The sequence below is a fragment of the Haliaeetus albicilla genome, chromosome 16 (assembly GCF_947461875.1).
Source record: "Haliaeetus albicilla chromosome 16, bHalAlb1.1, whole genome shotgun sequence".
Taxonomy (NCBI): Eukaryota; Metazoa; Chordata; class Aves; order Accipitriformes; family Accipitridae; genus Haliaeetus; species Haliaeetus albicilla.
This window is the reverse complement of record NC_091498.1, coordinates 22,646,550-22,672,345: the sequence shown is the minus strand read 5'-3', so window position 1 is coordinate 22,672,345 and position 25,796 is coordinate 22,646,550. Positions and strand designations below refer to the sequence as shown.

The 25,796-nt window shown below is 40.9% G+C and overlaps 1 protein-coding gene across 6 annotated transcripts in view; it reads right to left on the bottom strand.

Annotated features, from left to right (window-relative positions):
* The window catches only part of BMAL1 (basic helix-loop-helix ARNT like 1), a 53,167-nt gene extending 35,454 nt beyond the window's left edge, over positions 1–17,713 (bottom strand). For 3 of the 6 annotated variants that reach the window (XM_069803916.1, XM_069803923.1, XM_069803922.1), the window contains exon 1: positions 17,533–17,680. The gene's annotated coding sequence lies outside the window, so the exon portion shown is untranslated. The other 3 variants (XM_069803919.1, XM_069803920.1, XM_069803917.1) reach the window with 3 other exon arrangements.
* Positions 17,714–25,796: the final 8,083 nt, after the last annotated feature.

Genomic DNA, 25,796 nt, shown 5'->3' with positions numbered 1-25,796 from the left:
ACATTCAAGCTCTGGCATGACTAATATTACCTAAGTAATATTTCCTCACTTGACTTTTAAAGTTTATGTATTCAGGAATGTTAGCCATTTTTCAGTTTAATAGGTTGAACCACTACACACTTCTTTTAGTCTCTGAAGTGCATTTATTAAGGTGACAAATGTAGTTTCCTGCATTCTCCTTTCAGTTGAATCGCCTGGTCCAAATATTGTTAGACATACAGTTGATTCTGTTTTCTAGTTGCATTATTACTGCAACAAACCCGAATGCATTTGGCATGTGTGAGACCTTTCATTCAGAGATCTACTGCCAAACAAACTACAACTAAAGACTTTGTATCTTCAAGAACAAAGCATAGAAACAATAAGGGCAAAAATATCACACAAAGGAGTGTAGACACAGGTGGTTGTATTTATACCTTATACTTTCATTTCCAGCATTTGCAACACTCCCTCCAGTCCTGCTAAATTCCATCCCTGGCTGGAAGAAGCCGTCCCTGCTCTCAGCACTCTGCCAGCCTGACAAAGAAAAGCCAAGAGGCTGTCAGTTTCCCCTTGATCCTAAAGTAAGCCTTGGGAAAAGGAAGATATTCTCAGCTTGCCTGGAACCAAGCTGGGGTATTCCCCACCCAGCTGCCTCTCTACTGTTTCCTCTTAGCACACATATCCCCGACAGGTTCATTTTTCCCCACTGGTTTCTTAAAAGCTGTTTTGGACTTGACACAGAATCAGCTGTCAAACACATATGCATCACATCCATATGAACATCAATATTTCTTCCTTCAGACTATCTCAGTACTGTATTAGAGGCTCAACTTAATTTTTGTTCTCCCACTATACCACTGGCTTTTGGATAGGAAGGCATCACAGCTTTTTGTTAACTATATGAGTAGGTAGTCTGCTAAAAAAAAAAAGCTGCAGAAAAAAGCTGCAGAAGAACATACAATGATGGCATAGCTACTGTATGTGTTAACAAAGTTTACATATGGAAATGGAGAAATTTACAACTTGAAATTATTTACAAATTTCCATTTTTAAGAAAATAACCCCTCCACACACACACTCATGCAAATAGCCTCAGCCACCTGTCTCTGCATCCAGAGTCCCTTTGATATGTGGAGCAATAATAAACACTAACATAAATAAGGTCAGCAGTTTGGTTTCCTGAAGTCACACTATTTGCCAGTTAAATCCAAATCAAACTAGCGAAAACTGAGACACTTCGACAATTTAGCACTTGCATGTTTTCTGTAAAACATGCAAAGACACAAACATCAAAAAAAGATACGCATGCCATTCAGTCTTGTTTAATGCTTCAGAAATAATAACTTCCCCCATTACTGAAATCCTGTTTTTTAAATGAGCGACATGCTGCTAACACTGAGAAAGGCCGCATTTCAGAATTATGACAGCTCATACTGTGGCATTATCCAATACTCTGCTCTTCAGAGAGGTTCACATAAAGCAGTTAGGAACCGCAGCAAGAGCAAACACTGAGAAGTAGGGCAAGTTCCCAGCACCCCCCTAGGGCCAGCACTAATATTGATACAGTGCCTTATGAGCAGAATTGCTATAGCTGAAGACTACCCATTCAGCACACAACCAACAGCGGTGCTTAGTACTGCTACAGGACAAGGCACCCATGACTGCAGGACAGCTTCTTCCAGTCTCACATCATACTTGCACCAGTTTCAAGTGACTGTGAAACCAAAATGACAACTAAAAGAAGTCCTTTAACAGGACATTAAAAGTAAAGTTAGATGTGTCACCATACCTTATACTGAATGCATGAGTGACATACTCTAGGCATCTTCTGCCGCAGCGCTAGCTACTTTTTATGTTTCCTTCTCTCTTACTTGGATAAACTGTGCAATGTGACACATCTCCAAGGTGTGTCCCAAATACCCTACAATGTACACTTTCCTAAAGCCAGTACCTAGGAAATTTTTGCTTCTGAGACTTTGTAAATCACAGCATTCAGAGTAAGACCTGGTGGAGCAAATCAAGTGATAACTTAGGGAGAAACCATGCAGAATACTTCCCGTCTTTCACATTCATGTCCAGAGTGGTAAGTACCTCAGTAACAGCTATATGGCTTGGAAAAAGTATTTATCTAGCTCAGGATAAGCATGAGATACTGTTGAAAACCACACAGCAAAGTTCCACAGAACAGCTGACATAACATCCTAGTGCCATCAAATGGATGGCTTCACTCCCTTTTTTCTTCTCTTCCTTGTCACTCTTCCCTCAGATTTCCTTTCTAGCACAGACTTTATACAGTCCCCAGAGCCTGTCTGCACAGTGTGTCGAATCCATCTGCTCATCAGGCTGAATAATAATAACAACTTGACAGAAAGCAGTGTCTTCTGGGGGGTTAGCAAACTCACACATCTTACTGAAAGGTCAGATGATACCCAGAACCAGCACAAAGCAAGAGAGCGAGACATACCCAAAGATTGAAAGGGGCAGAACTCACCCTTTCAACAGCAGTAAGTGGTTAAAATGCCCTCGTTACATCCTGTAACTGCACTTCCAGCTTATTCACAGCACTCCAGCAGGATTTGTTTTCAACATGCAAATCCCCACATGGTTTGAGCACGGCAAAGTGTGGTGAAACCTTTCTACTGATCCGTACCTGCACTGTGACATTTTTCTCTGCTCAGGAGTTTGTTCTTTGTGAATGACAAGTTATGAATATATAGGCACAGGAGAGGAACATTCCCATCCACTCTGTATTCATTACTTCGGTGGGAGTATACGCTTTATTTTCTTGAGAAAGGCCTACAGCAACAGGAAAGCCTTTTACAGAAACGGCTGATAAAACATACTCCCTTTTTGTGCTTTTTTGTGCATACATTAACGCTAATGTTGAGAACCACCAAATTTCTAAACCTGTGACATTCAGCTGCCAGAGACACATCTGGATGCAAGCCTCAGACTTGCATTTTTCCAGACAGGCTTTTAAATCTATGATTTCTAATTTAAATCAACTGTCAAGTTTGAATGTGTACCTTCATGTTACAACTGAAACTGAAAAAGTGTTTTAAAATTGCTGTTGTATTTAGAACAAAGACTTACATTACCAAATCATGACAGCCCTTAATAAATGCAGAGGAATGATCAGGAAACACCAGCAATTCACTTAATAGGGTCCTTATGCCATGCAGACATCTCAACTGTTACAAAAAAAAAAAAAAAAAAAAAGGAAAGAAAACACAGCAAGTGGGGAAGAACAGTGTGTCATCCACAAAAAAACCCAACCCAAAACCAAAAAAAAGCACATATTAAAAGAACCCTGCCAACACCAAACACGGGCAAAAGAGAAAGAAAACTTGTTCAGAAAAAAAATCACAACAAAACACAGCCACACACACCACAGAAGGACTCTTGGTAAAACTGAAGGCTGCATTTTTATTTTTTTTTATGACTGATTTTGCTTGGATCAAAGACCCACCCATGCAACACCCCCCTCCTCCTCCAGATGAAGAGGGGATGCAATACAGAGCAAAGAGACATCTGAATAACAGTTACAAGCAGAAGTTTTTCCAACCCATTGTTTTAGTCCAAAAGAGAACATTCCATGACCTACGCACTCCGATCCCCAAGGACCTAGGAAGGATCACTAGACAGTTCACGTTCCTCCACAAAAAGTTTAAGTAGGTTTAGATGATCTTATTTCCGCAAGTAGCGGGCTTGTGCCAAATATTAATAATGCAGTCCCTTAGTTACCACTTACAAATGCTCGTAATTATTTACAGCTCCTGAACAGTACGGAGGACGACTTGGTTATAATCCAACAAATCCACAGCAATTAAATTTATTAGAAAATGGAAAACTTTCTAGTTTCACTTAGTGGAACAAGACAGGCAATGACTTCTGGATAAGGAACAATGAAGTAAGCTAGTACTCTTCAGCTTAGAAAATTGACAGGACCAAGGTCTACAAAACCATCAGATATCACAGGGACATCAAACAAAGCTTGGCTGAAAAGGTGAAAACAACACAGCTCTTCACACGAGGTGGTAGGCTGTAGACACTCTCTACCAAATAACAGGAATGCTAGAAGTTCATGTGGTTTCCAAAGAAAGAGGTAGGACCAGTTCACAGAAAGGAATTCTGCTGAGGGTTACTACCACATCTGGCTTGTGAAGTCCCTGAGCTGAAAATAACTGTGGGCCAGTATCAGAGGACACCTGCTTGCCCTAATCTTCCTCTTCACCAGGCAGCCGCTCACAGCCACTGCTGGATACAAGACTCTACAGGAAACAGGTCTTCGTTATGGCACGCAGCAGTCACTCTTACCTTCTTTCTGTATTAGCAAAAGAACATTATGTCAATTTCTAAGTATTCAGAGAAAACTTCTACTTACAGGTATGACATACATGGAATACCCATAGTGAAAGTGTAAAGTATACAACATCCTCAGAAAACCTTTCTAGGTTACCTCTGGTTTAAGTCAACTAACCTGCAGTTATCACCATAACATCACTTAACACCAGGTGGAAGATTTAAATTCAGTCAGTATACATTACACCGAGTTTAGCAAGGTGACTGTAAAAGCTTAGCTTATCAGAAAAAAATAGTCTAATATAGGAAACAAGATTTATATGTTAGGTATCTGCTTTTGTAAGTGGAATTTCAAACTCAGTTTAAACAACTAAATTCCTATGCAGCACCTAGAAACAATAGCACTGAGCAGAGAACCGTGTAAAACTCAGTAGGCACAAACCACTCAAACACTGAGAATGGTAGTCCCATCCTTCCCCTTGCTAAGCACTTCAGTTAATACACACAGTTCTCCGCTCACCTGAAGTCTTGCCTACAGCATGAAATTAAATTTCAAATCAAGTAGAGCTCACAATTCTCTTTTAAAGAGGCCAAAGGAGCCAGCAAAGTAGGGAAACTGTTACTGATAACACATGGGGAAAATCCCAACCAGACAAACAGGCTTAGAATAGAATAGAAAAGAATCCCATATTTCAGGGGATCATATACTAATCACTAGATATAAATATTTCTGGCTTTTTTCAGAGTCCTATTTTTTGGCAATGTTCACTTCAGAACATGATCTAGAGTCTCATGCACTATTTTGCCCTGACTTTAATAGAGAAATACATACCCTTTTCGTATGTGTTTTTGCCTCAGTCACTCATCTGGTGCTCAACTGAAATATTTTTTAAGGATATCTGCTAAAGCCCCTTCAGCTGTCTTCACGGGTTCTGTCTCCTCTTCCATGTGTGTTGAATTTATTCTTTGTCCCTAGAGGTACAAGCTTAAGTTTATATTTAATAAATTCTGAAGTAACTGACTAAACAGAAAATATTTACCTTGAGTAACTTAACTAGCAAATATAAATGTCCCTTCATTATCTTCATGTTAAATCACCACATCTTTGTTTTCCTGAATATGAATATCAACTCCTCAGGCTTTTCTCCTCCTTTTGACTCCATCAAGTATCAGCACTTGAAATTTTGTTCTTATACAAATCATTGGTATTGAAACTTGATAGTCTTATTTCAAAATAAAGAAGTGTTGTATTCTGCTCCCTTTAATTAGTAAGATTAAAGACCAACGGCAAGGTTTGCTTAGCTTTTTAGCATTGCTGAACAAAACTCTTAGATATTACATTTTATCTATGCCTTACAGAATAGCAATATGAGAATCCCCAGTAGTATTTTTAACCTTTTAACTTGAAGAAAGGTTGCAAGACTCTTTATGGATGGTGCCCTCCCCTCTGCTACAAGTCTTTCTGGCCTGGCTCCCTCTCCTTCACAGACCAGTTAAAGCTGTATGCCCTTCAGCTTCCTTCTACTCAAGCACGTAGTAGCACAGAGATAAGTACGTTAGTTTTATCTTAACACCAACAGCAGGTTCATTCAGATTTGTTCCCTTGTACGACCATGTATTCTGATCTCCTCTGCAATAGGAGGCAACCTCATCTACTATTTTATACAACAAACTGATATGCTGTAATTCAGGCCAAAGTTTATTTTAGAAAGATATCCTGGATGAACTGGTATGTTGCAAGAATCTATTACCCTCCTCCTACCTTTTCTGTTCCAAAGCTTAGTTCCTCTTGTTCAAAACTTCCCACTTTTCTAGTCTGAATTTGAATAGGTCACCTACCAGCTACTAAACCTCATTCATTTTATTCTACCAGGTAACCTTATCAGGCCATTAACTGCAGGATGATTCCAGTGAATTGCTTTTCCCTCCTTTAACTAAGTTTAGTTGCATTTCTTTGATCTCATGCTCTAAGATTATGTTTGCAAAACACAGTTCATTCCTTGAACTCTTCATTTTTCTATAAACACTTTATGAAGTCCAGGAAAGTATTAAAGTTATGACATAATTAACATCATACATAGATCAAACTACCTTTGACTGCAGCTTGATATCCTTGTTTACCAAGCCAAAAATTCATTTGTCTACTTCTCCGTAACGCTGCACTGGGAACTGCCAGTCAGTAAAGTCCTCCCACCCTCAGTCACTTCAAACCTTCACCTTAAGTGTGATACACAGATACAACTATTTGGCAGCTAGTTAGAAATGGCATGTATATTCCTTAAGCAAGATCTTATCAAGCAACATAGACTGTTGGAGTGATAACTAAATAGAACAACCTGCACCACTTGGCTCTCTCACCAGTAAGAGTCTCTTCTGCCATCATATAATTGATACAGATCCTAACTGGCGTAACATCAGGGACAAAGCCAAGTGGAAATTGCCAGAAACAATGCTACTGACTAATCCTTGCTTAGATCACAAACAATAACTGTATGAATCAGTTAGCTATTTTATTTAATATAGGTATATGTGGATTTTTACAGTGCAGTGCAGACCTCTCTTTGGGAGATTCATGTGACAGAATTCTTACTTTTTTTTTTATCAGTTGAGAAGTTATAAAGGGTTAAACATTTAGATTTGCAACTGAAGTGTGATCGCAAGAGCTGTTAACCTCCTAGCTTCATCTTTCAGGTGTGTACTCCCATATAGCACGGATGCTTACCTAACCCCACAGTGAACTGTTTGGAGATCCAAAATAGATTAAAACTAATCCTGCCAAAAAAAATTTTTTACAAAAGCTACAAGCCTGAGTAGATCACGGTAAGGTGATTCAGGGAGTCAAACAAGTACCAGCATTGTACAAAGTAGGGGGAGAGATGATGAGCTCAACAGTAAGCATACATACAACTTACCTAGCAAATGCACACCTGAACATAAGAACAGACGGGTTAACTTCTATAGGGATATTACAGCAAGAATAAGCCTACAAAACCTCCAGTGTAATAGAAGTATTCAAGAAACAGTCTGAAAAGTGGTATTTATTTTGTTAGTGAGCTGCCATTTTGAATAAATTTACTCCTTTTATAGAAGGCTCTTCTATCCACGCTGAAGTTAAATCTATCTCCAATACATAGGAGCACAGTCAAGAAGAACCCGTATGAACGCTACTCAACATCCAGATAAGTTAGGTTTAAGAAACATTGTTCTATATTAGAGCGGCACATAAAAACATCAAAACATAATTGTACTGAGATGACTGATGTTTACAGACTGAGAAGTAGGAATGTGAATACTATCAAGATAAGCAGAGCACAGCAATACAGGAAGCCAGCAGGAACTAACTGATCACCCCTTTTAAGAGTGGAAGACAATGATTAGCTCACACGTGGAAATGATTCTGATGAGTACACTTTTGGAAGGATGCGTGGAAAATACAGAACTACACCGTAAAGAACGATTGAAGAGAAGCTTACATGCTGTTGCCAAAGACTCAGCCAAATTACATCATAGGGAGGAGTTAAAGGGGATATGCTGTGTTGTATCTGAAGGTGGAAAACTATGGTCCTTCACTACAACACAGAACTAAGTTCGCTAGAAAGGGCAATTAAAGTTAACTGTATTTATCCCTAATATTCTTCAAGTAGAAACCTGCTAGTCCATCAAGATTCTTCCAGGTGTTGGAAGGCCATGGAAGTTCCTTTTTCTGCTCCTGAAAGTCTCTGAAATCCACTCACCAGCCACTCCTATAGACAAACCTGAGAACTTACACCGATATTCTCTGCCCTGGCTGCCAACACAGCATCGTTCCAAAAGATCACCATCACAAAATACACACACCAAAAAAAGCTAACAGAGCACTCACAGAACTGAGACGAAAGGATAACAAAAAGCCACACAGGCAACTTTAAGGGGGGGAAAAAAAATTTTTTTTTTTTTTTTTGGTGTGTCAATAAAGGCAGAGACCGGTTAAGAGACCACTTACCAGGTTTTCCAAAGTCACCAAACAAAATTAAGCAGAAAAATGGAAAAATAGGTTTAATTAGAAATAACAGAAACCAGTACTCTTCCAGGTTTGTCAAGGGACACCATCATTCCAGTATGTTTAGGACTACAGGGATCTAGCAAGCCACAGAAATATCCTAAAACTAGACAACAAGTCAGATGACTGACAACATATTTTTTTCAAAAAATAAGTATGCATCTGAAAACCATGCCAAAGGAAGTAGATTACACAAGTTTTACAGCACACCGTGAATGAATCCATGGAGGCTTAACTACTTGCCTGAGCAAATCCTGTTCTAAAGGGCACATTAATTTTGCCTAAAAAGCACCTGGAACTCTTCTAGACTAACTTAAGCATTTAAAAGAATGTCAAAAGTCTTGTAAGGTTGAATAATGGTAAGTTCACCAAGAGACAAAAGATCATCAATATGCTACAATGCTATGTAGGTCTCTAATGAGATACCAATAGGCACTTTTTCCTCGCTTTTCTGTTACATGGAAGGGTTTTTTGTCCTGCCTTTTTCTGAGACGTGCAACTATTTGGTCCGTACTAGTGTTCACATGCTCTAGGGAAAAAAAAATGTCATGAATTCATTTTAAGTAGAAGGCACAGATTCTCCTGTTATCTGCTGACTTAAATCTTTTCTTCCCTTCCATTTATATTCCAAATAAAGTTCAAAATTTTTAGTAAATCTTTTTAAAAAGCATACATCACAGCCATACAGAAAACAGATTGTCATGTCACTGAACACAAGGACAATTCTCCTGAATGGCTATTTGATAAGAACATCAAGAACAAGCTAAGGTGCCAGTATTTCTCTAAAGCAAGGCCCAAGTAGGTTTTAGAGAGTTTTGCTTCCAGAAAACAATATGTGGACAAACTGACAGCAAGATGAGATTTATGCCAAGTTAGAGAATAATTCTTAAACAGCAATTCAAGATTTTTTTTTTTTTTTTTTAACAGGCAGCTCCCCTTCCAAATAGGGAGCAGAGGTGTGCACAATTAGTGGACCGAAGTCCAAACAATGGATTGTCTTGATGGAAAAGAAAATCTTCTTCCTTTCAGTCTCTTTCCTATATTCCATTTCCTCCAGATTTCCTGGCAAGCCTAACTGGAGACACTGCTGGGTGTCTGCCATTTTTAGATAAATTATCAGTTTGACAACAACTTGGATGTGTAAGTGTTCAGCTCCGGTAGAGTCAGGTGATCGTGGCGAATGAGCTCCTCCGAGATTTGCGTATCTGAAACACTTCTATATTTGTTCATCTGGAAACTCAGAAGCACATGGGCCAGTAAGGGGAAAGGGAAAAGAGTCAGAGGTCTAGCTGAGTTACTTCTTTCTTGTTATGAAAAACAATTTTTAAAAAACGGCACAATAAATAGTGAAAAGCTCCACTGTACAACTCCAGAGATGAAAGTAAAAAGTTGCTTATTTTTCTGTCTTCTGGATATCAGTATCAAAACCAATTTTTAAATCAAATTTTTATGTAGATTTATGAAAGAAATGATGCAACACAGCTTAATCCAAACATATTTGGCCATAAATCCTCTTCTTCAATGTCAAGGCTGCAGCGTAACATATTTAAAACAGCACTCTTCACACTTACTGCCTCTCCCGCCTCTCCTTCAGAACTACTCATTTCGTGAGTTGTGCCGTTTCCTAACCTACAAAAGCAGAAATCTTTATGAAGCCACAAGTTGTATGGTATCAGTGGACTGAGTAATCTCCAATCAGTCTCTGGGGGAAAAAAGTTATCCTTGAGCCACAGCAGATTCCCCAGTCCAGTACCTTTGCCCAAACGCATATTCCACCAGGGAGCAGAGGGACAGGATACATGGATGGAAATGGTTAGCCAGGAAGGAGTTGGAGTGTTGATGGGGCTACATTGTCCATAGCAATCCAGCTCAAATGATCATCAAAACTACTGTCCAAATTCATCCAACTGTCAATGGATGTTGCAAAGGTGTCAAGTGTCACTATAGGACAAACTGCTGGGCACCAAAACCAGAGAATTCTTTTTGGCCATGGGTTTTTGCTTTTTGTCCTGTCCAAGTACCTGAGCATAGCCCTGGTGACACTGCCCTGAAAAGTGGGATTTCCCACACAGGTGCTTGAAAGTCTGCAAAAATTCATCAGTCAGACTAGAATTCTTGGGAGGAACATTATATATAAAGGACACAGTCAGAAAACTTGCATGGTGGCAACAGCCATATACAATTGTTAAAATTTGCTCTGAGCTGGTTAGTTGATAATCTCTGCTGCGAACGGGAACGTAGGAACACCAGTTTCTCCAACAGCCAACTGCTGTAATGTTCTCCTCTATTCCTCCCCACCCCCATCTTATTCTTGATGATGACAAAAACGTTACAGTAGAACGAACAAAGAGCTACTCCAGCTAAGAAAATAAAGCAGACATTTGCTATGGAAGAGTTTCATGGTCAAGGCAGATAAATTAGGATAGGAATTACTTCATTCAACACATAATGCCAAGTACAGTAATTGAAGACTCTCTATTGCCAGCTGGGATATCTTAAACAGACTGAACTGGATTTTTAAATGCTATAATAGGGAAAAACCCATCTTTCTTCAGGCTGTTCTCCAGCCAGACAAGCTCACCAAGTTGCACATGTCTCGGATGTGGGAAAAAAATGTTTATATAAAAGCATTTCTAACAGAGGTGAAACAGAAAATTCCAGCATAAACCCAAACTTGCATAAACTCATTGCTCTTATTTCTCTCTTCCTATTAAAAATAGGAATATCCAATTGCTGGCCTTGTATTTCTAAAATACAAATAACTTCTAGAATTTGGACCCAAAGTGCATAGCAAGAATTTGACAACATTTCAAACAGATTATTATTTAACTATTAGAGAGCACTTCCAGCAACTCTAAAGTTTTTATGTCACAAGTCCCTCTAAGAAACCACTGAACTGACTTGACAGGTTTCTAAAATAAACTGTAATATTTAGAGGCTAGTTTGGTCATTGCAGCAGAATATTTTCAAATACAAGAATTGGGAGAAACTCTAAAAAAAAATAGGGAGGAAACAACACTATTTGTAATAAAAAACTTCCAAGCTAATGCACAACTTCTAGGGTACAAGCATACTTCTCTTCACACATGATTTTTCACCAAAAATGGCACTGTGAGAATGAAGGGTTGTAACATATATAATTTAAAACTTCCTAATTTCACACAGGATCCCTAGAAATTAAATACTATGTAAAAACTGTTAATTGAAATAAAAGGTCTGTAAATACAAGTTTTTGACAGCATCTAACATCATAAAACTCCACTTAGATTTTAAAAATTAAGGTGATGATGCCTTTTCAAAACTCACAAAACCATAGTAAATTGGCTATAGATTAAAACTATAGTATAATGTTAATCTAGGACAGCAAGTTTGCCTAACATTCTGAGGCTTTATCAGATCATTAAGGAAAAAAAAAAAATCTAGATACCAGAGCCTTCTAAGGTCAAACTTAAGTAAATTTCTGGATTTATGAATTTGGGCCATATCCTGAGTATAACACAAAAATATTCTCAAGTATGTTGACAGCACAGCATTAATACTGACTCTCGTTGAATTAATTTCATCTAGCCAAACTGCAGCATAAAGGCAAAATATCAGGGGGATTTATAATACAGTTATCAGAGGTCCTTGAGTGAAGGGTAAAAATAAAAGTATAACTCTAACCAAAGCCATTTTGCTGTCACTCTCAACACAACTACAATGCCTACATGCAACACAGAGGATAAAAGATTTATTACTTTTTATAGTTTTGCTTCAAATTGGAATAGAAGTCTTAAATTTCATAACACTCCAAGAAAAATCCATAGATAACAAAGAGAAATCCATTTATAACAAGTCAAGAAAAAAACCCAACCAAACCAGTTCAAGGAAACTAGAAAACCAATAGTTTTAAAGACAGAAAAAATATTCTTCTAAAAAAGTTACAATAAAAGCGTATTAGTTTTAGTTTCTCCTGTTTTTTCTAGGAAGTAACTTTTCCTTCTCACTTTACTCCATTAATATTCTGCAGTACAGCATTATTTAGCAATTTCTACCAAAGACTTTCTGATCTTGTCCTTTTTTTGTTAGACAAACTAGAAAAGGCAAAGCTACTTTAAGGAAGTTTCCAAGATAAAAAGAACTTCAGATCAAGAATAATACTAATTTCCAAGTTCTCTGATAGTCTTATTTCATTCTCCCTCGAAAACCTACATCAGTCCCAAACAGGTAAGACTAACTTTAGAGTCTTCTGAGTAGTCTTGTATCAAGCCCACATCCAATCTTTAAAATACAGGGATTCCATTAATTTATTTTTAGCTGACATAGAAAGGAATTAAGGCAAACAGCTGCAACTGAATAAGCATATATGACTTACTATGAAATGCCTTCCTATTAAAGCGATTTGAGAGACATGATGATGCCAATACACACCGCTTAGGAATTGCCAGACATATCCTTCCCAGAGTTACAGCAACTGCACGTTGCAAGATGTATTTCCATCACAGCCGCACCAAGTAAGGACCGTTAAGGATTTAGCAATATGTTTGCTGCTTCCTTTACACAAGGTGCCACTAAATTGCCTTGTACCTGTGGAAAATAGAGCCTACTAACATTTGCAAGGAAAATACTGCCAAAACAAACATGGAAACTACAACCGTCTTCCTCAACTGCTTATATTTGTATGAATGGGTTTCTTTAAAGTTAGTAGAGAACGTCAACACCTTAGACCACAAGAAACATAGCTTGTTATTTCACCATTCTAAAATCCTGCCGGTGGTATTTCTTGCTCTATAAGTAGCCTACTGGCACCATTCCTACAGAAGACCAACCTACTAAACTACAGCATGGCTTCAGCTCAGGGTCACAAGTTGTTCTGACACCAGCAGCTGACCTAGAAGTGTGTCTGACATCAGAGACATTGAATAACAGCTTCTCAAATGGCAGGAGACTGAAAAGGTTACAAATTCTGTATGCGTTGGCTAAGAAATATCTTTTTGCAGCTGCAAAGGAGAAAAAATGACCTGAACATAGAGAAGACAGATGAATCCTTGCAGGCAAGGAAGGGGCAGGGAACACAAACAGTCCTGCACTGTACACATGAAGGAGACATTATCAGCCAGTTCCTGAACTGAATTAAACTATACAACCACTACAGGAATGCTAGCAAGAGCTAAAATAAATTTGAAATAATATCAAATGCAACAGAAACTATCAATCTTCTCTGGGACAAAGACTGAAATGTCAGACTATTTTTTTAATGAATATTCCAGACTAACAAAGCCTGAAGATGCTGTTTTGATCTGCGTTCTTCTGCAGAATGGATTAAAACAGAAATTACATTTCTCAACATCTGGTGAAAGATCAGGTTTCCAAGGAGATGAAGTCTGGGCCTTGGATAAGTAGCCTTACTGCATTTTTCCAACACACTGAGGTAAAAAAAAGGCAGGTGCAATATGCAGCTCATGCCAGCGAGGTATTCACCTTAATATCCACTTCATTCAATGTAAAGTTCAACTAAATATACACCACAGGTCATCTGACAATATTCAAAGTGATTAAATACAGATAAAAACAATTGATAATTACAACTGGGATCTCTTCCTCCCACAAAATAAATAAAAAAAAAATTGCAAACAAAACTTAAATAGGCTTTCTAAATAACTTGATACACTAACTCGTAAAAAGAAAAGCATTCTTATTTTGTAAGTGCATCATTTTGTGTTCTGTTTCAGTGTCTTGAGCTTCACCTACATAACACCACAAGAGTATGCAAAAGTCACCAGCTTGCATTTGATCAAACTAAACCTGGAACATATTTACTACTGCAGTGCAAGACTACCACATATATATATACACACAAACACACACAACAGGCAGAGTATACATCTGCTTTACTTTAGTTCATTATCTAAAATCTATCTACAGCAACTCTTAAAAAGACTGAAAGACCTAGACTGAAAGCTCTTTCACCGCTTTTGAAAATCCCATAACACATCTTATGGGCATCTGCAAGCACCCCCAAAACATAGACCCTAATTTCTATGGGCTGATCAAGCAGAGCTTTCAACAACTGAGTGCAAAAGTTGATGCTGTGTTCCAGTCATTATCATCTCGGCTACTACATTTATCAAAACCAATTATTTTAGTCTGAAGTTTTCCAAGTATAATGGCAGCCCAAAACGAAAGTTTCAAACCATGTTTAAACAGAGACACCTTAAGTATTCTTTGCATTCTGTAAACTTATTAAGAACAAGGAAGCTACACAAGTTTAAAAATATGTATTTATTTTGAGCTTCTCTTTGCAGTCATTTGCATATTATATGCCTTTAGACATCTTTTATTGAAGACAACTAACTTCAGAGAGCTTTCTAATACTTGGCGATACAGGTAGCTGCTTTTTACTATTTTTTCTGCCCTCTTTCAAAAACAGAACTATGGACAAAACTGATGATGGAGGTTAAAAATGAAAAACTTGTAAGTTACAGAACTAAAAAATAAAGTCACTAAGGCATGCCCCAAATTCACTTTGTTTTACTTAACAACAATGTATTCCTTCAGGTTTTCCTGTACCTCCTGTTCAAAGTGTAACCACACGGACAATTGGCTCTGAGCTGAAAACAGCTTAAAATATTGAATTCGAGCATGAAAACAGTGCTTCTGTACTCATCTAAACTAATTAAGCTACATGTCTCTTGGTATATCCAGTGTGCTTGATATCAATTCACTGTGAAAAATGGTCTTAACTCATCTGCAGCACACAGGCTGCAGCTAACACATTAGGTCTTGGCTTTGTCATCATAGTCTTGCATAGTGTTAAGGAACTGTGTGTGTGTAACTTTAAGCTCTGCTAAATAAATTCAATGAGTGTTCACTTGTTCCTGATTTCCAAAAAGAATCTTTGAGAGCAGGTATTTGAAGGAAAAAAAAAAATCTCCAATAAACTCCACCTACAAACATCACCCTCCTAATACAACCTTAGCAATGGTCCCCAAATACAGCAGGTCTCTTGGTAGCAGGTGGTGACAGTGACACGGTAGCAGGCCCCAACTTCAGCTCTGGCTTTGTGGAATCCCACCTACAGCTAAGTTAGTTTGCTGAAACCCCCGTGTCCCTGAAAAGGGTCTTGTAGGGACGAACAAAACAAAACAGCTATCCTTAGGTTCTCTGTGGCACTTCTTTCTTGTCTAGGCAGTCTCCCAACAGACTTCTTCTACAGATCTTGAGTCTACACAGCACCATACACCACAACCATCACACAGACAGACAATGGAAATGCGCAGTGTGCAAGAGAACATGGGATAAAACAGCATACTAATCTGTAACCACAATATTTTATTGGGTTATTTTATACACTCCATTTCTACAAGTATGCATAAAAAAAACCTGTGAATGGTCATGAGAAATGCAAACCCACAAAACTCAGAAGTAGTAAAGACTTTCCCCTTAATAGGCAACTGTGGTTTAGAATATTCAGATGAGAGGTCTCTAGCTTCTGACATTTCAAATGGCTATTTACATTTGCGTATTCCTAGAGCATACAAAACATACATTCTTTCGAGGGCAGAGTTTTCACCTCAGCCTTCTGCAAGACCATGTACAGAGACAGCCAGTATTAATAGTTAATTAAAACAAACAACCTTTCTTTTTCCCCCCTTACAAACTTAGCTGCAGCCTGTGTATTATCAGTTGCTCCCATTTAAAAAGTCTTTTTGATAAAAGACATACTAAACAGGCAGGACAGCTGCTTTAATACTAACCTACTAAATAAAAGAAAATGTAGTTTTGTTCTGAATGTTCCAAGGACCAACAATTTGAAAAAAATTCTACTTAAAGACTGAATGATTTTTGTGAAGAGATTAGATTCACAACTGTTTAAAAAGATGCTCGCTCTCTGCAATTGACCCTTTCTACCTCGGATACTAAAAAAATACTTACAGATTGCTGCAAGCGTATTTACTTCAAAAGCAAGAAAACGCACGCACTTGTTTCTTCACCATTATTTTTAGGCACTAAAATCTTTCCAGAACTGTTAGAATTGAGGCACTGGAGTAACGGAAACCTCAGCAAGTAAAAATGCAAACCGATTCCCCTGCCTCCCCAAGTGCAAAATCCTGATCTTGGGAAGCCCCTTAACGTTCCCACTATTCTACATACAATGTTGAAGAAAAACGTTCCTTCTCCTGTTGACAGCAAAGATGCACTCACAGCTGTCAGAAACAGCCCGACAAGCAACAGCACCAGGGAGGGCTGCCTCGGGACCCTAGGGTTCACCAAAAACATTCAGGAGGTAACCGAGCTGCGCTGTTCGGAAGCGAAGAACCCCACCGTTGTGGGACCGGAGAGTTGGCTCCCGTTGCCTAAAGGCAGGACTGGCCACTGTGCAACAGAGCCACAACCCGCAGAAATTTCCAAACACTACCATCGCTTTGGGGCGTAATACATGTGCTCCTCGGGCCTCACCTAAAGCAGACTTTATCAGGAGGCACCCGATTTACCGAAAAAAGACCCGAGGGAGCGGCCACGGGACAGAGGTCGAGGGGACCCCATTCCTGTTGGAGGGGCACCACCATCGCTGCTCAGTGACCCACCTCAGCCCCGTACCGCTGAGGGGGCTAACTCAAACCTGCCAGCAGGAACCAGCCCGGCGCTGCCTCCACTGAGCTCCGGGACCCCCAGGTTTGCCCCCTTCCTCCCCCTCCACCCAGCCGAGGGGGCACCGCCAGCAGGACCCCCGGCCCCAGCTCTCCCCTCGGGCTCCGGACGAGCCCCTACGCCGGCAGCGGGCCCGGGGCCGGCCGAAAACGGCCGCGACTCGCGTCCGCCCCGTCACCTCCGGGTCCTGTCACACCGCCGAAACGGTCCGTACCGGGGCCGCTCCGTTCGCTGCTCCCCGCCCCGGCGTCCGCTGCGAGGGGCACAGCCCGGCACCGACGCCGCGGGCGCTGGGGGGCGCGGGGGGTCCCACCGTCCCCCCCATCTCCCGGTCCGGCCCCCTCCCGCCGGGGAAGCCGCAGCCCCCGACCCCTCCCCGGGGCAGGCAGCTTCCCACGGCCTGCCGGAGGAGGCAGCGCCGGCCCCTCACCGGCCTCCCCTCGCCCTCCGGGGGGAGACGCCGTCTCCTCAGCCGGGGACGCGGAGCGCCCTCACCCCACAGCCCGCCGCCCGTTAGCGCCCCCCCACACACACACACCCCGCCCCCGCCGGTCGCCCACCGCCCGTTAACGGCTCACCGCGAGCTCCGCGCGCCCCCTCGCCGCGCCGCTGCCCCGCGTGGGCGGGGGTCGCCGTCCCTCAGCAACGCGCTGCACGCCCGGAGCGGCGCCCGGCGCAGGCAGCCCCCGTCCCTGACCTACTTTCCGCCTGGCTTGCCACCCAACGGCGCACCACTAACCTACTTTCCAGCCAATGGCACCCTCCTCCGGCCCCGGACCGGACGCGCCCGCCCGCCAACGGGAGAGCGGTTCCCCGCCGGCCTTGCCCAATGGCCGGCCGGCGAGCGGGCAACGCCCGCCCTCCTGAACGGCGGCTAATCCCCGGGCGCCCCTGGAGTGGGAGCCAATCGGGGAGGCGGCTGGGAGTTTCGATCCCGCCCCGCGGCCGCGGGAGGGGCTGATGGGTGGAGGGGGGGCGCGCGTGCGCGCGCGGCGGCGGGGCGGGAGGGGCCGTTAGTCGGCGCCCGGGACCCGGATGTGGCGGGGCTGGCGCCGGTTTCCCTGCGGCTTCCCCGGGCGGGCGGAGCGCCGGCCGCGGCTCCCTGCCCTGCCCTGCCCTGCCCTGCCCTGCCTCGCCTCGGTGCCGCCGCCGAGGGCTCGCCCGTGCTTCCGCGTCGTTGGTGTGACATCGGCCTGGGCCGTGGCGTCACCTCCTGAGGCGCTGAGGTCGGCACGGCGGCCGTGGCGTCGCTGCCCTGGGCGGCCAGGCGGCCGCCTGGGCCTAGGCCTGGCGTCGCTTCCCCTCCCTCAGTGCCAAAGACTGGGCGCCGGGGCCCGGCCCGGCCCGGGGCCGCAGCCCTGGGACCCCGGGGCCGCTGTCGGGCGGGCAGCAGGCCCTGCTGCTGCCCGGCCTCGACCTGCTGGCGTGGGCTGCCTGCCCTCGCTCTTCCCGGCCCTGGGGTCACCGTCGTCGCCTTGTGATGGCGCCTGTCTTTTAGCCCACCGCTGCCTCCGCGGGCTGCGGCATCGCTCCCGATGGCGGCCACCTGCTTTGGCAAATCCTGGCCTTGTGTCTGGCTCGCGTGTTGTGCGTATGTGTGCCTGTGTGCAATATCGCGTCAGTAAGTTGACGTTGCATCAGGCACCGTGTTTCGTGAGTCCTCGCACATCAGCCTCGCGGCACCCTTCAGAATGTGTTGGCAGCACGTGTGATGCTGCCATTAGCTTCAACACCATAAATGCTCCGTCATCTTCCGATGTGATTGTATAATGCCAGTGCTGTACGCAGTGGTAATTTTATTCAGCCCGTGAAAAAGGCCAGTGGTGGAAGGTAGTAAAGCCATCTACTGCACCATGTTTTAGTCTAAATTTAGATGATCCACTCAACAGTGCTGGCACGTAAAAGGGATGTGTTGCAAGAACGTGATCACAGCGTAGCTGCTTTCAAATGCAAACATCTGCTAAATGTGATTGTGTTATTGCTACACCAGACTATCATTGCCACATCATAATTGTCTTAACATTTCCTGTCCTGTGATGCCACATCACAGATGTTTGGTTTACATTTAGTAGCATAACATCACCGGAGAAGCTTGGATTGCAGCATTATCACATCACAGCCTGGTTGTGGTTATTCCAGCCCACTGTTGCAGAACATGAACTCAGCCTGTGACAGCATTAATGTTCGGTTTCCGCCTAATTGAACTGGGACTAAACACAGGCAACAAGTGGCCCCTGCTGGATGCAGACTTCCTGTTCACATCAGGATATTTCTACTCAAGGAAAAACCCTCCATCAGAACAAGTTTGTATGAAATACCATACATTAGCAAGACGGGAATGCATCCCATGAGGAAAAAAGGAGAAAATGCATCTGGGTTTTTTTTTTCAGCAACTGTTTTAGTGGTGCTGCTTTGATTTGTTTTAGTGCACAGAAGTTATGGAGGTGGAGAAGTCTCCTTGACTACTTCTTTCTCACAAGTCTTTGTAGTTTCCAGCATTGTTTCTACCCACCTGTAGGAATAATCTTCCTTATGGACTCAATCACATACTGTCTGTTTTAGTGAGCCCAGTGACTGTTGTAGGGAATGATGCCAAGAGTAACGATCTTTAGCTATTTCTGTAGGAAAGCAGCTTAGCAGGCCATATGTCATATTTCCCAGTAAATGGTTGTTTTGAATTGTTTTTATACTGTAGTTTCTATTCATGAGATATTAAAGAAAATAACAGCATCTGGTTAATCAAATTCTGATTTTCAGCATATGATGCTATATATCAATCCTATTCTGCGACTTTCTTTAAAATAGCTTTTAAGTTCAGTGCAGGGAATTTCCCCCTGTAGGTTAGTAAGGCATCTTATAGGTGACTATTATACCTTAAAATTTTAAGGGTGCAAAGTTTATCACTGAAGAGCTAAGAAGTAACAGTTTGAAGTTTTGAGTTCAGCTACTGTTGCCAGAAAAGAGTTTGCATCACCCTTCTACCATGCATTTCTAAACACAAAAAGCAAATAGAAGAGGTAAGGCTTGAGCAAAGGTAGAATACTTTCTCCGTGAAGTGTAGTACTTGAAGGAGCACTTGAAACTGAGATCACACCACAAATTGTGGAACCTGCTAGAAAGACCAGCTCAGTTGTGTGTTCTGCTCAGGGCATTGTGCACAGGTGTGTATGATAGAATAGCAAAAGCATTTACTCATCCAGTCAACTCTGACCTGATTAATTTTCAGATTTTATGCTTTTTTTTAAAGAAGGTAGTAAATTAGTTCTTAAGCGGGAATTTAGCCTCCTCCTTAACTATGTAAATGGTTAGACCATGTTTAAACACCAGAATTTAGACTCATTTCTGGCTTAAAATTATGATTTAAAAACAGGAAAAGAGTGTGCTACGTGGTGCTTGTACTGAAAATTGTGTTTTATTAATAGAATAGTGGAATAGCTAGCCTATGTTCCAACCGATTGATTTTCTTTACTGTATTCACATTTGAATGCCACAGTAACCACTTTCCTGGTCTTAGGGATTTGACTTTGTGTCAAGAAGAGTAGCAGGTATGATCTTCATTAAATACAGCCTACCTAAGGTATAGTAAGGCTATGTGTCAGTGGTTTCACTTTAGAATCTGCACTTTTTCATTAATTTTTTTAATCTAGATATCTAGTTACATGCACAAAAAGGAATCTAGTTTCTCAAACGATAACCCAAAAACTGATAGGGTTTTTTGTTTGGGTTTTTTGGGCAGGGGTTGCCTTCAGACAGTCCCTGATACCTCTCTGGAACAACAACAGATGCTCAGAAATAACCTGCCAAATTAGTCCTTTGATGTTTTAATTGTGTTTTCTCTGAAACATGATTCATGACCCCAATTAGAGATTCAGAGGGACACAAATGTCTGAGTCTTTGGAGCGTGAGTTTTTGTAAAATAATTTAGAGATAGTATTTTACGTGTTTGGTTTTTAATGTCATCTAAAATATGTCCAAGAGGTGCTACATATTTTAGCACCTAACTGTGGATCCAGCTGCTTTACAGATTTTTAAACAGCTGCTTTTTGTTTAGAGGTTTTCAGACCTGCAATATTAACTTGCCTGTCTTACCCTTTTATCCAATCTCTTTCTCCATTTGACTCTTGACATAAAAAACTATGATGTACCTGCAGCAGAAGTTATAGCTCATAGAAAATTAGCAAGACTTAATAACTTGAATACCTGGATTCCTTGTTCTGTCTATTCTTTAAAAAACCCAGAGACATACTGAGCCATATTTCTCACCCTGTTACGCAAAGCTGGTGCCGTGCTTCAACCCAGTTATGAGGGCGGAAGAAACTGGAAACTATGGCTTGGACTGTTTGCAGACTGACACAAAAAACCTCAGAGTGGTGGTCTATTTACTGTAGTCTGTCACAGCTCATGTGTGGCTGGCTCAAACCTCTTCAAAACAAAAGTTTTGTCTTAATGAGCGATTGCTTACCCATTCTTTTCACAGGTCTTCAAATTCTTGAGTTATTACAACACCTAAGCCAGGGGAATATTAGGGTTTTCTGCTTTTATTTGTATAAACACTTATTACTTTAAATGAGTGTACCTCCTACCACAATATTCCTCAATTCAGGCACTAAAAATCATAAATATAAAGCAATAAATGTTGACTTTTTTATATGCCTGCTTCCTTCAGAGCTTTTTAAAATCCATTCTTCATCCTCCCAACCTTTGTCATAATTTCAAGGGCTAGAAGCCTGTTTCAGACAAAAAGAGAAGATTCTTATACAATCCATTGATTTCAGCCCTGTGGTCTCTAAGAACACCAATTAATATTCTGAGACTCAATAGGAGCTCACAAGAGTTGGCAATCCAATATCTGGCAGCATAAGAAGAACAGGAGGAAGAATCTAATGAGGAAAATGAGGCTAAAGCCAGGGAGTTAAGAAATTCTAAGTACATCTCTGCAATATTTTTTTCAATCTTTATGAAAGGCTCAGGACAAAGAACTTCTATCTTTATCTGGATTCAAACTTAATGGAGGTCAAAGCACTTTCAGATTTTTTACTTCATTAAAAATATATGGAATTTAATTAGTTTTTGGACTGGAATTTGGAACGTGAAGGAGAGATGGTAAATTTTAAATACATTAATAAAAATTTAATGAATAAAATATTTGAAATTAAAAACCTTGAAGGCTACAGCCTTTTCAAATAACATTTTTCCATTAGGAGCTTGTCATCTTATTTTTTTTTGCATTTTTCTAAAATTTTTTTTAAATGTTTACCAAAGTTTTATTTACCATTTTTATTGATAAAAAAAAATCTGTATCCATTCTTGGAGTAATTTTGATTCAACACCAAATTACTTTTTTTTTTTTTTGGTGCATCATTTATAAACCTAGATTTAGCTGGTGTGAGATTCTTGTCTCCTTCACAAAAAAATAATAAATTCTAGAAGGCATTTTTTTAAAAAGAGAATTAGACCAAAGACACTCTTGAAATTGCTGGCTCCATTTCTTCAAGATTTGTTCAGGACGCTAAGATTCAGGATAGAGTTTTACTGCCTTTTTTTGGTAGGACATATTACAATTTTGTATGGTCTGTTGGCAACTGCATCTTTGAATAGGATGAATCTGTTTCTTACTAGCAAGGAAAGCTATAGCTTTTATAGCTCTTTTTTTTCTTATCTGTCTTGCATTCTTGTAAGAGTGGTGGGAGCTTCACTTGATCAGTGTTATGAGAAAGATAATCTTTCTCTTAGAACACTGAAAAGAAGATCTCTTAAGCATAAGTTGCTGCGTTTCAGGAGAGTAACAACACTCCGCTATGGTAGGGTAATGCTTAATTTAAGAATTTAAGAATAGCAAAATCTATCAAATCTGTAAGCTAAGTTTTGCAGAATAGCCAGAGCAAGGCAGTACATAGCAGCTTTGACTTGAAATGAGGTTAAGAATCAGTGAGGAAAAAAAGCAACAAGAAGACTTTTCCTTTTGGTAATGAAATGAACAGAGAAAGCTCTTCAATCAGCCTTGATTTGCTTGTTTTAAGGGGTAGATAAGAAGCAGAATCAGTTGGACAGAAAGGGATAGCTGGAACTGTAAATGTCATTTAAGTATTTGAAGAGGTGGGATTTTTTTAACTAATTAAGAGCCACAGACTGTATTAATTTATATAAGTATAATGTCCCCCATTTACAGATTAGAAAAACAGGCCTGGACATTAAATGAGTTGGCCAGGGTTACACCCACATACTAAGTCAGACACAAAGCCGCAATTAGAACTGGAATACCTCACTGGCAGTTTGGTAAGCCACTCAGCACCTCTGGTTATTTTTTCATATCAGTTACACAAATTATTTTAGTTGTTTTCCCAATACAAGGAAAACATGATGCTTAGGACACATGTTCTGAAAAGAAGTTATGAAATATTTAAATACTAGGGGCTTGGTTCTATTTTCAGTTAGTGCTGATAACTCTAATAAAAGCTTAACTATCCATAGTTTTATTAGAGGATGGTGTAATTTGAATCCATTCCTTTAGGATTTCCAGATTGACAGGCTGTAATATGATAGCGGGGCAGTGATTTTGTTTTCTGGCATTTCATCTTGTAAATATACTAAACTTTATTCCAAAGTTTTTACTTAATTCTTAGTCAAAATTCAGCATTGATTTCATCCTGATTCCATTAGGCGTTTGGGGTAAGGCCTGCGAGGTTAAGCATATGACATAGGTTGTATTTCCCCTCCATGTTACATGTTTCTGTACTCCTGACAGTGTTCTAAAGTAACCTGTTTTCAAAGTTGTGATTAGCTGAAGACAGGAACCTCCTTAAAGAGAAAGAGCAATGCATCTTTTATGTTCACAGTGAGCTATGATTTCTCCATTGTCTACAGACAGTTAAGTAGGCTATTAATATTGCTTTGAGACATATCAATGTTAGACAAGCATTTTTGTTGCCGGAGAAAATGCATGCTATTTTAAAAACAGAGCAGAAGCAGACTATTTCTGAGGCTTATGGGTATATACACCAGTAGGTGTGCCTGGCGTGTTGTAAATGGGAAAGGTGGGAGGACGCCGTCTTGTTATTAGTACATGTAGAAAGACGGGAAGTGCTTAGGGAAGGGTTCCCTCTTGTTCTGAGTTCCAGGAAAATTATCAGCCAAACACATGAATCACAAAGCAGACTAGAAGGGAGTTTCTGTGTGGCATGAAAATAACAACTGCATTTTAAAGCCTGAAGAGTCAAACAATTCGGTGCTTTTTTTTGTGCTGCAGATTTTTCATGGAAAATAGCAACCCCAGGAATATTTGACAGTGAAAAGTCTTAGTGCATGAAATGTGAAGTTTATATAAGAGATACCATCTTACTCATCAGCTGCTCTATTTTAAGCCCTGCTCAGCATGGGGACTTTCATTTTGTGATCTATTTGAACAGCAGCTGGTACATTAGAGTTTTACGTTAGCTGACATCTTTACAATCTAAAGGATACTTAACGTAATCCTGTAAAATCTATTCTCATAGTTGTGCTCAGTCACTCATATTCCATCTTGGTGTGTTGTCTTTTCCCATGTACATTTTCTGTCCATTTCATTCTAAAAAAAAGGTCAGTGTATCAACGGCATTAAAATTAGTCCACAGTAATGTTTTGCTGTGATGTGATCAAAATATATATATACAGCATATGCCATAAAATGGATGTGCCATTTCAGTGACTGAAAAAGGCAACAAAAAGGAATCCGTAGTAACATATGCTGGGGATAAATTCCAGCGACTAGCACAAATAACAGAAAAGACAGTATGTATTAATTAATTATATACAAAGGCAAGCTACGTACATGATTTAGATTCACTTGGAAATATTTACATCGCGTAAGTATGGAATGGATGCCAAGTTGCAACCTAATTCCAAAATCTAGCAATTATCAAGTAGTTTGCCTATTGCCATAAAGTCCTAGGACTTCATGTGTCTGTTCATGCAAAGAGGAAAGTCTTTTCTATCTTTGTGGATTTTAAATCCCAGTCAGCTCTAAACAAATGACAAAACAGTCATAACAGAAGCTAGAGACACCTGTTCCTAGAGATGCTTGGGGAAAAAGATTGATGAGGAGAAAGGACAAAATATGGGCACTGTTGAGGTATGGCAGGCGTTGGACCCTTGTACACAGTATGAAGTGGAGCTACCTGTCCAGCCAGTTTGCAATGCTTTTCCCTGTCTTCCCCCATCTTCGCAGACCATCCCAGGGCCCCACCAGCCCTTGAACCCTGATGTAGTCGCCTGACTTGCACGCTCAGGAGCTCCGCACCAGAGTACGTGAAGAGTGGGAACTGAAGCTGGGAGGTACCAGAATGTCGCACTGATAGGGTTCAGGTGCTCTAAGAGTAATTTGACTCTTCTCGGCAGCAAAACTTGGCTAGGAAAGGTAGAAAGCTACTTTTCTTGGCACATTTTATTTCACGCATGAGTGAACTGGCATCCATTGTGTTTTGTTATGTTTAGCTGACCTTGCTTGTTGAAATCTTAAGAACCAATGTCATACTAAATGGATTCTTACCAGGACTATTGCTACAATCCCTACAACAGGAGGGATTTAATGAAGGAAAACAAGGGACTTCAATCTCCACTTCTTCACCATCAGCAGTAGCCAGGAGATTCTGCATTGTATGACTCAGTGCGTTCACACAGTCGTTCAGCTCCACTTCCATGCTGGACTTGCACCGGCCGCTCATTTCTCCTGCAGTTGCCCAAACAACTGCAGCCCCAGAACGATCTGCACTGACTGACCTTGAAGAGGGAGCCCAGAGTTCCAGCCGGGTTTTTACTGGGTGTAGTATGGTGCTTCTGAGTCTGCAGGTCATATGAAATGAAGTTT